This window comes from Heliconius melpomene, chromosome 5 (genome assembly GCF_056956725.1).
Source record: "Heliconius melpomene rosina isolate 202511_hmr_F chromosome 5, ASM5695672v1, whole genome shotgun sequence".
Classification (NCBI taxonomy): Eukaryota; Metazoa; Arthropoda; class Insecta; order Lepidoptera; family Nymphalidae; genus Heliconius; species Heliconius melpomene.
This window is the reverse complement of record NC_140393.1, coordinates 5,965,115-5,976,015: the sequence shown is the minus strand read 5'-3', so window position 1 is coordinate 5,976,015 and position 10,901 is coordinate 5,965,115. Positions and strand designations below refer to the sequence as shown.

General features: G+C 30.4%; 1 protein-coding gene across 1 annotated transcript in view; it reads left to right on the top strand.

Moving 5' to 3' along the window:
- The first annotated feature begins 1,606 nt into the window (after nt 1-1,606).
- LOC146539061 (transcription factor hamlet-like) overlaps nt 1,607-10,901 on the top strand; it is an 84,867-nt gene continuing 75,572 nt past the window's right edge. The window contains exon 1 of the mRNA XM_085185737.1: nt 1,607-1,942. The gene's annotated coding sequence lies outside the window, so the exon portion shown is untranslated. The remainder of the gene's footprint in view (nt 1,943-10,901) is intronic.

The following is a 10,901-nucleotide window of genomic DNA, read 5'->3' as shown; positions in this document are numbered from 1 at the left end:
CATGACGTCCCCAAATAACATTTAAAACATAAATGTATTTTTAAAAGTATTTTTTTTTATTTCGGCTATACAATTTTCAATAATGCCATCACGATATCAGTACTACCCTCAATATTTTGTAATAAATTACTTATATATATTTTTAAGGCATGAATTTTCAAGGCACTTTTCATTACGTATAAATAATTTTTATTTATTAGAGACCATCATGGCGGAGCGATACAATTTTAGACTATAAACCCGACAGTTGTAGTTCGATTCACGCTCGGGAGAATGAAACATTTTCACTTCCTCATTTTGCTAACGAGACAGCACGGCTCTTTTAATTCCACCATTCTTCACGCAATGCTTCGGAAATTAGGCGGAAAATAGGAAACGGAATATCTCATCACTGGATTACTTCTGCAGTCCAGGATAAAGCTTGAAATTAAAAAAACAGCTATAATTTATTTTCTATGCAAAACATACGCATTTTCTTCAACATATACCCGTACATATACTTTGTTAACGTGAACCACCAACCGCAAGACTGTGGTTAGTAGACATGTCCATCCACACTTTCTATTTACGGGATCTGGTCCGCGCTGTTTGGTTTGAGCTATAATAAAATATGTAACGATACTTTACACTTTAACTATATAGATAAACATCAATAATAGGCAGTCAGCCATTTCATCATTATCTCTCCGTTTTTTATGTTTTTTTTATTTTAGAATATAATAACCCCTTCAAAGTCAGTTTATTATTATGTCACAGCAATCACTTTAAATATATATTTTTTTATTTTTTAAAAAATATAAAAGAAGCTGTATAATTTCGATCGATTCCCGCCAATATGATTTAATATCATGACTTCATTCGTTAACAAGATACGATATAACCCGAGGCCTCTTACGTTGCTTTTTATTGAATCAATACCAATTTATTTACTCGAGCAAATTACGACATTTATCGATTTTTGAGAAACTATAATTATGGCTTAATTTTACTTACAGTTTTGGTTATTATATTGAAATTATTTTAACGGATAATGATAGGTGAGAGAAGATTTCAATCTCGCTTTGGTAATTTTTTAAATTTGTTTTTAAATTTTAAACGTTTAAAAAAATGCATTTTATAAAAACGCTATATTAATTTTGATAAAGTTTTGTCTAAACCATTAAAAGTATTTATCGACCTACGTAGTTAAATATAATTTATTTTACTAGATACAAAAGACATCAACGAAAGTTAGTAAAATTTCCACGCATCTTATTTCATTCTAAACGAGCACCAAACAGTTGAATGTAAATAAAACAGCGCTAATCTCGACCAAGTATACTATTATAATAATGACAGTATACGCTTATCAAGTATGCGAATAGCAATTACTGCGATGTCAAAGACGTAAAATCTATAGATCGGTAGCGGAAAATTATATTGAAATATATACGCAATGCTCGCGGGGCGGCGTTTCGCCCGCGACTGCGCTATCGTTCAAGCCTCGCGGAGTACCGTTAGAGGGAGAGAGAGAGAGAGAGGGCCCTGGCGCGAGAGAGAGACGGGCCGCGCCCCGTGCGAGCCATCCGGAAGCCTCGCTGAAACTGGACCGTTTTCTTTTCTTGTTGTTATTGAGATCGGCTCTCAAGTTCTGTTGTTGTCGCGCGGCGCGCCGCTCGCGCTGATAACGCGATGCCACGCCGGCCTGCGCACGCGCACCATCAGCTTTAAGCTCCCTCCGTGGAATGGATATTCGATGTGCTGTGCTATCTAACATATACACCAGGATATTGGCATTTTTTTTTTTAATTGAGTTTAAACGTAGTGCTCAGTGAAAACTATTTATGTTTTAACACTTTAGATTAAGGATTTTTTTTTTGGACTTTTAATCCATTTTTTTAGTGATTTAATTTTGAGTTGAAAAAAAAGGGAGGAACGTCTTCAAGTTTTTTTTACGAAGCAGGTAGGTGTTTTTTTTTTTGTTAATTGTACAGTGACTAAATTAATTAATTTATACGGGAAGAAAATAAACCTTCTAAACGTGATTATGTAATATTGTAATAATTAAAATTAATTGCTATAAAAATTACATGCTATTACAAAGTGTAATTGCTCCGTGTACAAGGAGATAGATTAATATTATTTACTAATAAATAAGAAAATTTATTAGTCATATAAAAGTATCCAATTCAATCAAAACTATAAAAAAATAAAATAAATTATTAATCTATTGATGCATAATGTGAATTGAATTGTACAACTCTAAATTACTAAAGAATAGAAAAGATTCTCCAAAAATGCAATAAATAAATCTAATAAAAATATAAAGTCGTCAATGTCAAATCTTATACATAATACATCTCCATAAAATATAAAATTTGTATAATGCGAAGTTATAAAAAACTAAATAACGTTTTATCGATGAATAATTATATTATACTTGTGTTAACAAGCCAATTAACATCTCATCATCTATAGAAATGATTAAAAAATATTAAAATATATTCAAAGATTTCACTTCATTGATTTTATTTGGTAATTTATGCGCTATAATAATTATTTGACAGATTCGACAGCTGGGTGGTCACTAAAATTAGAATTAACCTACGTTGCCCTACGGCACGCGAATAAAAAGCGTAAATAAGACTAGAACAGTTTCACTATGATTTTCACTCGGTATAAAAATAAAATAAATAGAAATAAATAAAATAAACAACGTAATTCGACCTAGTAAGCCAGAAAGAGAGTCCGCCGCACGCCGCCCGCCGGCTGATTCAGTTATTTTTTTGCTCTTGTCTCCATTCTGCCTATTGTAGCCGTATTCCTCTGGACGTGCTTCATTCAAGTAATAGTTTTAGATCAAAATTTACCACTTGAAAAATTAACTTGACAAATTTAACGAAATTTATAAATTTTTCAGCTCTGATTACTGAAATTTAGTGTGTTTTATTTTATTATTTTATTTTTGCAGCCAATAAACGAATTTGTTACGGTTAATGTGAATTACGAATTTCTTTATAAGCGTGAAAGTCTTAATTTGTAATTTAATATAGTTAGTTTTTGCCTCTTATTTTGTAAAATTTGAGAATATTGCATTTAACTTTAATTAAAATTTTAAGCGAAATTTGAATAGTTTTTCACCAAAAATAGATATTTTAAAACAAGCATAAGCTTTCTAAATTAGGTAGTGATTTTTGTAGATTTTAACATAAGCAAAGTATTTAAAATCTATACTATATAAGAAAGAGCCACTGTAAGATATCACTGAAATTTCAATCCAATTAAACTATTTTTAAATGGTCATAGAAAGTGAAATGCTAATCTCGTGATATAACTGCCAATATACTAGCACAGTCCAAGTAATTACCCGCCTAATAAGAACGCTTTTATCAAAGATCATTCATTACGAAGGCAATTTATATATACCAAACTTTTATTTTATTTTATTTTATTTTTCATAAAGAATAGTTTGATATTTCATGAATCAATGCACCGATTGCGATCGTTTTGCGCCGTCAAAAGTCAATCACAGTTTTTTAGCCTGCGATCAAGATTACAGAGGAAAAAATAAAACGGCCGTATCTCGAAATGCTGTGTCATCTCTGTTATTATAAAATAGAGAAAAAATAAATAATTAGAGATTTCGCTTTCACTACAATACGCAGAGTTAGATAACTGACAGACACGTCAAGTCTAATTTCTGTCAGGTGCATGACAATATTCCGGTTTATTATCGAATATTGGGCAATGGACGGACGGTTGGAAATATTTTAATTATGTAATAATATAGTGGGTACAGTGATATAGAAAGCTTTATTATATTACGTTTTTTTTATATTTTTCTTATAAATATAAAATATATTATTAAGAAATTAGCTACGTTTAATAGTAGCTGTACTTAGATCCCATTCAAAGCGAACTACGTGTATAAATAAGAAATAAAAATCAGTATCCATATATTTATTTTTTCATTTAATATGAATTGAATTTTTTTTTATTATTTCATATATCATTAAAGATTTCTTTTAAGGAATTTGAAAATTTGTCTTTATTTCTTTCGTTTTAGTATTTTATTGTTTTTTTCCGTCGGACCCTGGAACTTTATTATCTGAATCTTCTAATAAGTAAACTAATTGGGCTATAAATTATACTGCTTTTTTTCTTTAGTTTAATGTTATTCTAATTAAAGACGACAATATATTTAGAAAAAAGTAAAAGAAAATAACGAAATACGAACCCGCCCCTCTAGATATCTACGAAGCGATATCTACGAAGTCACAATTAGATTCTCAACAGATTGTACTAAATTAAAATATTTTTATTTACCCACTTAAAAGTAAAGTTTTAAAGTTTTAAAGTTTTAAAGTTTTAAAGTTTTAAAGTTTTAAAGTTTTAAAGTTTTAAAGTTTTAAAGTTTTAAAACTAAAGTTTTACTTACTTTACTAAGTTTCAACATCAAAATTTATACGTAAGAATAAAATAATTTTGTAAATATGCGTATTTTGTCCTTTAAAACATAACATAAAAGGACAGCTCAATCAAAATGCAGTTGTATTTTTTTTTTACTTTAGCTTGTACGTCAACTACGTAGACACCCATGTAATTTAAATATTAATAGCGATTGTGCCTTAGTCACAAAATTAGCTTCGGTGTATGACAAAATAGAACAATTGTTATAGAAGGGTTACGTGCGAATACACTACTATAGAATGTATTGAATCAAATCAGCTTCACGCTGTATCCCGCACACAGCAGGATAGGCAGAGGGAACCTAGTGTTAAGACACTCCGTTACCCACTCTCACTTCTGTCGAGTTCTGGAGGCACTGTGTGTTGAGTGGCGGAATTCAACGCCGTTGAATAGAATGGATACTACTAGTATACATAATTTTATATTAATAATAAAATAAATTTAAAATATCAAAACAGGTATCTTATATTAGCCCGAATATATATTCCAATAGTCAAAACCTTTTAATAATAATAATATTAATATATATCTCTGGAGCTCTACCCACCGATAGCTTGGACCGTGTCCCACCCTTGGAAGAGCATTTTCTTTTTAAATATATTTTTAAATGTATTTCTTATAACAATTTATATTTAAAATGTAAAATGTATTCTCTTTTACAATAAAAGTATATATATAGTTAATATATTAATATGGGACGGAGTGTCTAAAACTAGGTTCCCTCTGCCTACTCTGCCGTATGCGGGGTACAGATATTTTTTAACTTGATACCTCTTCCATTAAATAATTCTTATGTGACAGATGATTTCAAAACGACTCGATACATTTGCATATAATTGTAGTTCGCTTCTAATTATCTTCAGGACTTGCATGCGTGTTTATTCCTTTCCTGGTACTAGACTATATGAATTATACAGTGTTTTAGATATTATTATACGATATATACAATTAATATAATATAATACAATTAATACATATATATTAAACGTTAATAAACCTTATAATGCTGTGTAAGTATTATGATCATTTATGAGAGTTTTATAAATAACTGTAAACGTTTGTAAAACATGAGATTCACTTAAGAAACGATGAAAAAACGTATAGTATTTTTCTTTTACATTTTTTAAATTGAATTTTAAAGAGCGTGTTCTGGGGAATCATTTTTTTAAAGTTTTTTTTAGTTGCGTGTCTCGATACGCGTATCTCAAATTCGGGTGGAAAGAAGAGAAAGGAATCTCTTGATATAAGGATGTCTCTGCCTACCAATAACATGCAAGATAAAGCGTGAATTTAAAAAAAATATATTCGCATTATTATTTTTCGCAAATCGCAAAATCGCAAATTTTAAACAAAATTATTTACACTTACAATAGACTAAAATTTTAATTTTCCATTTTCAGAAAATAAAATAAAAAACAATAATAATCACCAATTTCTTTCTGCACATTTCCCCGCAGTAATAACAGTAATTGGAAACACACTTCAGTAAAGGGAAGTATCGCTTACCAAGCTTACCATTACGATAGCCGACGATAACGTTTACCGCTTTTAATAATACAAATTAACGGGTAAGATAAGTATTTCTAGTTATTCAATAGGCACAATGCGAAGATGTTATCAAAGAGACATTTCGATGCTAAATACTGTGCACCCATTTGAGTCGATATCATCTCGGGTTTGTTCTAAGCTATCTTAGGTCAGAAATATTCTGCGTTTGTCTATATATCGATATACATATATAGTAAAATATATGTGAACTTAATTATTCTTAGCGTTACAGCAGGTAGAGAGAACCTAGTGTTAGGACACTCCGTTTCTTATTTACCGGAGGCATTAAAAATAATCGGAAATATGAAATGTTTTATTACCTGGAGTGGGAATCGAACCCATAACTTGTCGAGTTGAAAGTTACACTTTGTACCCCAACGCCAAGATAAGCCTCTAAATTTATTTAATAATCATTTACTTAAAAATTTAAAATACAATAATTTGAATTAAAGCTATTACAATTAATCGTTTTCGTTTTCGATTTCAAATAAAAAAAATGATACGAACAGAAAAAAAATAAAAAATATACATTGTATAACAATAAAAACAAAAATAGAAAAAAAGATATTAAATTCAAAGAAACGCGAAAAATCTGTCGCTAAGAGGGATTGGGTAAATTTATTCGTCTACTGCATTAGACTCATGAATCACGATGCAGTAAACAAATTCGGCTTTCTATACTAGCTAGGGTTGAATTGCTGTAACACGAAGTAAAATGTCACATGCGGATTTGATTCTAAAGAATATTAAATAGAATATAAATTATTATTATTATAATATAATATAAGGATTTATGTTATAATATTAATAAATTATATATTTTAAAAATATAAAAGAAAGAAATTTCGCTGCAAATAGTAGATGTGGGTTCAAATTTGACAAAACGAAATCTTATAATATATATAGAATTTTTCTATTTGGAAGTGCATATCTATTATCCAATAGATATAAGAGAAAGCGAGAAATAATAATAGTAATTTTTCTCATGTCTCTCTCATTTTTTTTTTTTTTGATAGGGCGGTGCAAGAAAACTCCTATTATTCTGTTCTAATCTTATCTTATATTTCGAGACACAGATAGAATTCTTTAATAAAAATTCAAGGAAATTCGATCCGTCTGCACTCAAGTACATCACTCAGAGTGTAAAAAAATGCACAGACGGCGATATAGACGGAGGTGTATAATTTTTAGATTCATTTTCATAATGTGCAGCCAAACGTCTGAGGTCACCGCACACGCAAATACCTTGTCGTAAGTAACTATGATATTATATATACGTAACTATATATTATATAGAACTAGCGGCCCGGCCGCGGCTTCGCCTGCGTGAACTACGTTATTATTAATTTCTATCTCCATGAGTACCTACGTCCTATAAGTGACGTCCATGTCAAATTTGAAACTCCTAGCATTTGTAGTAACGAAGTTTCATACAAACTTTCAACCCCAAAAACAACCCCTTAGAAATCGAATATTGCAAATTCCCGTCTTAGCGAGCACCTACGTCCTAAACATATCTGCTATACAATTCCTAGCACTTGTAGTTCGTTCTGATATTTCGTGATGAGTGAGTGACCTTTCGATTTTATATATATAGATGAAATATTGGTTTAATTTAAATTTATCAGCGAAAAACAGATATTTCTTTATATTACATAATAATTTTAAAAAAACCGCCATTCTACACGCAACGCCTCTAGAATATGACGGAATTTTGGCGGAGAGTGAAATTTCTAAACACTAACCTCCCTATGCCTGTTACATGCGGGTTATAGCGTGAAGCTGAAAAAAATTAATAATAATAAATATTAAAATTATTCTTTGGAATAAATCTATTTTATTTGCATTACGTTAAAAGTAATGCAATATATTTCTTATCAGAATGATTGAGATACAACTCTAAAAGAACAATCACAGCCTCTCTTCGATATGAGCGGACATCCGTTTTACATCTCTTCTACGACTCGACCGGCTGAGGATATCATCGGTCATACTTTGCAGCTTAAGAGGAAGTTATAGCGGAGATATAAACTTGCAATACATACAGCCTATAAATATATCTTATAAATATATTATCATATTGCCCTTTTAAAATTTCATAATATATTACATAAATTATTTTGAAAATGGCAACCTTTTTGAAATTTGATATAATATAATATAATAATATATTTTTAAACATATACCTTTTACTTTTTAAACTAAAAAAAAAACTCTTTTTCGTTAATAAAATTCAATAAATAGCCGCATAGTAATTTCCGTTACATTTTCAAAATGATGCTATCAAAATTCAAGTATAATATATGCAAACGAATAAAGTCATTCGAATCGAAATCGAAATCGATAAAAAATCATTTGTGTCTTACACAATATGTTAAAAACAATAAAAGAACAATAAAAATACTCATATTAAATGTAATATCGTAAATGTGGATAATATGGAAGATATGACTTCATTTTTAATATATATTATTTATATGTATTAATATGTATTTTCATTGTGCCGTGCGTCTGTTACACAATATTCGCATACTTGGCCTTAAATGATTCCGATGTTAAGAATAGATAGAGAGAAACGGTTACGTCCGCTGCGAGCTAAGTAGATAAAATGATAAAAAAACCTATTATTTATTGCAAAAATATTTAAAATTATGACCGATTAGATTAGCTTAGTCTTTCAATTGATTGTTTAATTTGATAACTTTTGGCTTAGTTTAATATTTTATTTGTCGTTACTTGTAATTAATGTAGATGGAGTGTTAGGGAATTATATTTGAGATATGGATGTCTATGCTGTATGACGCGCATAGGAGGGTAGGCAGGAACCTAGGTGCCTAGTGTTAAGACACTCCTTTCCTGTTATCCACTTCTGTTTCCTTCTTTCCGCCGAATTCCCGCGTTTCTGGTCGCGTTTATGCTCGCACGCTTGTATCCCAGCGTCTCAACGGCCTCATACGGCCGAACGTTTATGTATTATAAATATTTTATATTCTTAATTTTAGGCTAATATTTTGCTAAACAAATATTAGATTCTTAAATTGAAATGAAAAAAATGAGGTAGATGATCTTAGGTAACCATTTGAAGTTTAAAGAAAATAAAACGTATTGTTAAACATATTTTAAAAAATATATTTTTTGTTACTTTCTTTACTTTTAAACACCTCATTAAACACTAAACCAAATATCACTAAAACCAAAATAAAAATAATTAAAATTTAAATTCCATTTTGCTCTACCTGTTCCAAGCTAACTACAGAAGCGCACAAAAGCCAGTCAATATCAACTATCTTACCTAGTAACCCACTTGGAACCTCTAGGTTCCATATAGTTCACACGTGTTTTGTACTATAAAAACATCACTTTCATTATCTTCGCACAAACATACGTCTTCGGGAATTGCGTAACTTGGTCGTAGATGGCAATCGCATGAGAATCTAATTGTTCAAAGAAACGCATTCTCACACATGAATACTGACATTACTGACATTAGCTCCATATTGCATACCTTGTTATGATCGAGTAGCTTTATGTAGAAAAACTAATTAGGCTTAACTTGCAACTCGATATGTACTCGTAGATAGGTGGAATTGCAATCGTGTTTTCTTTTTATCATCGTTTCTGTCTTTATATGTGGGTATGTTTTAGAGTAATTATGTGTCTTGCAATTTAATAGCTTTTGTTTTTTAAAAGTCAGTTTTTTTATACTGTCTTACAAAATAATAGAAAAGAAAATTCTATTGTCACCTAGTAAAAATTGTAGAAAAGGCACTTATATGTAGGCTATGAAGGTACAGCTTATTTGTCTAGATACCACTATATCTCGAAAACCCAAACCATCTCAAATTTCTATACTTTTTTTAAATATATACATTTTCATGCATTTATCGTTAATTATTAATTAACTAATTCTTAATCCATTTATCAAGCACTAATCTAAAATACGATTACATAACCAATCACCCAAAAATTCACAAAACTCAATGAACTATAAAATTGAATTTGTAATAGAAAACGCAAAATTAAAGCGTCACTCTCCATTTCGTTATCACAGAGTGCGTTCACTATAGGCGGTGTCGTGATTTACAACAATAAGCCAGAAATCTCACATTGGCGTGCGAAATCGAGAAAAATTAGTATTGCATCAGTATCGACCAAGAAATTGCCGTTGCCGATTGTTATAAAACCAATCGTTTAAAGAATTTTGTAAGGTGCTGTGAAACTAGAGCTTCTGGTATGTTTCCTGATGGGAATGGTATTAAAGATTTAAGTAGTAGCTTAAATTCTTAGTAATATTCCGTTTGCCTTTATGCGGCGTTGTGTTCCGCAACACCCAATGTCTCAAGAATTCAGCGGATTTGGGGAACAGAAATGTCTTAATGAGAACTATCTAACACTAGGTTCCCAGGTTCTTCCTGCCTAGTTGGTTGCTATGTGATACTCTGTAAAAACTAACATTTAACTAGTTTATCCCAACATATTTATTTGCAATATCGAACCTACTAATACAATCACTATACAGCTACCAACGTCTATTGATCCATATATGTTCGCAATACAATATAAAAGCTACAATTAAAATTTTCCTTTCATTATCGCGAACGAAATAAACGAAATCGTGTAAAATATAAATCAGTTGGGAGTAATGGTAGGTACCACATTTTAATTGGTCGGAATGCCCTCGAATATTTTAATATTGAATTTTACCGTTCGAACGAATTTCGGTCGCGAAGATAACGATTGAAGTTAACAGTTTATCGCGAGGGTTGACTAGTGCTCGTTTATTTAAAAGGGAAAACAAGAGCTTTGCTTATTTTGACAGGTGAGGCTAAAAGACTTTATATGGCCATCTTTATATAGTAATTAAATATCTTATAAGAAGGCAAAGCAGCTGGATTTTTTGTATG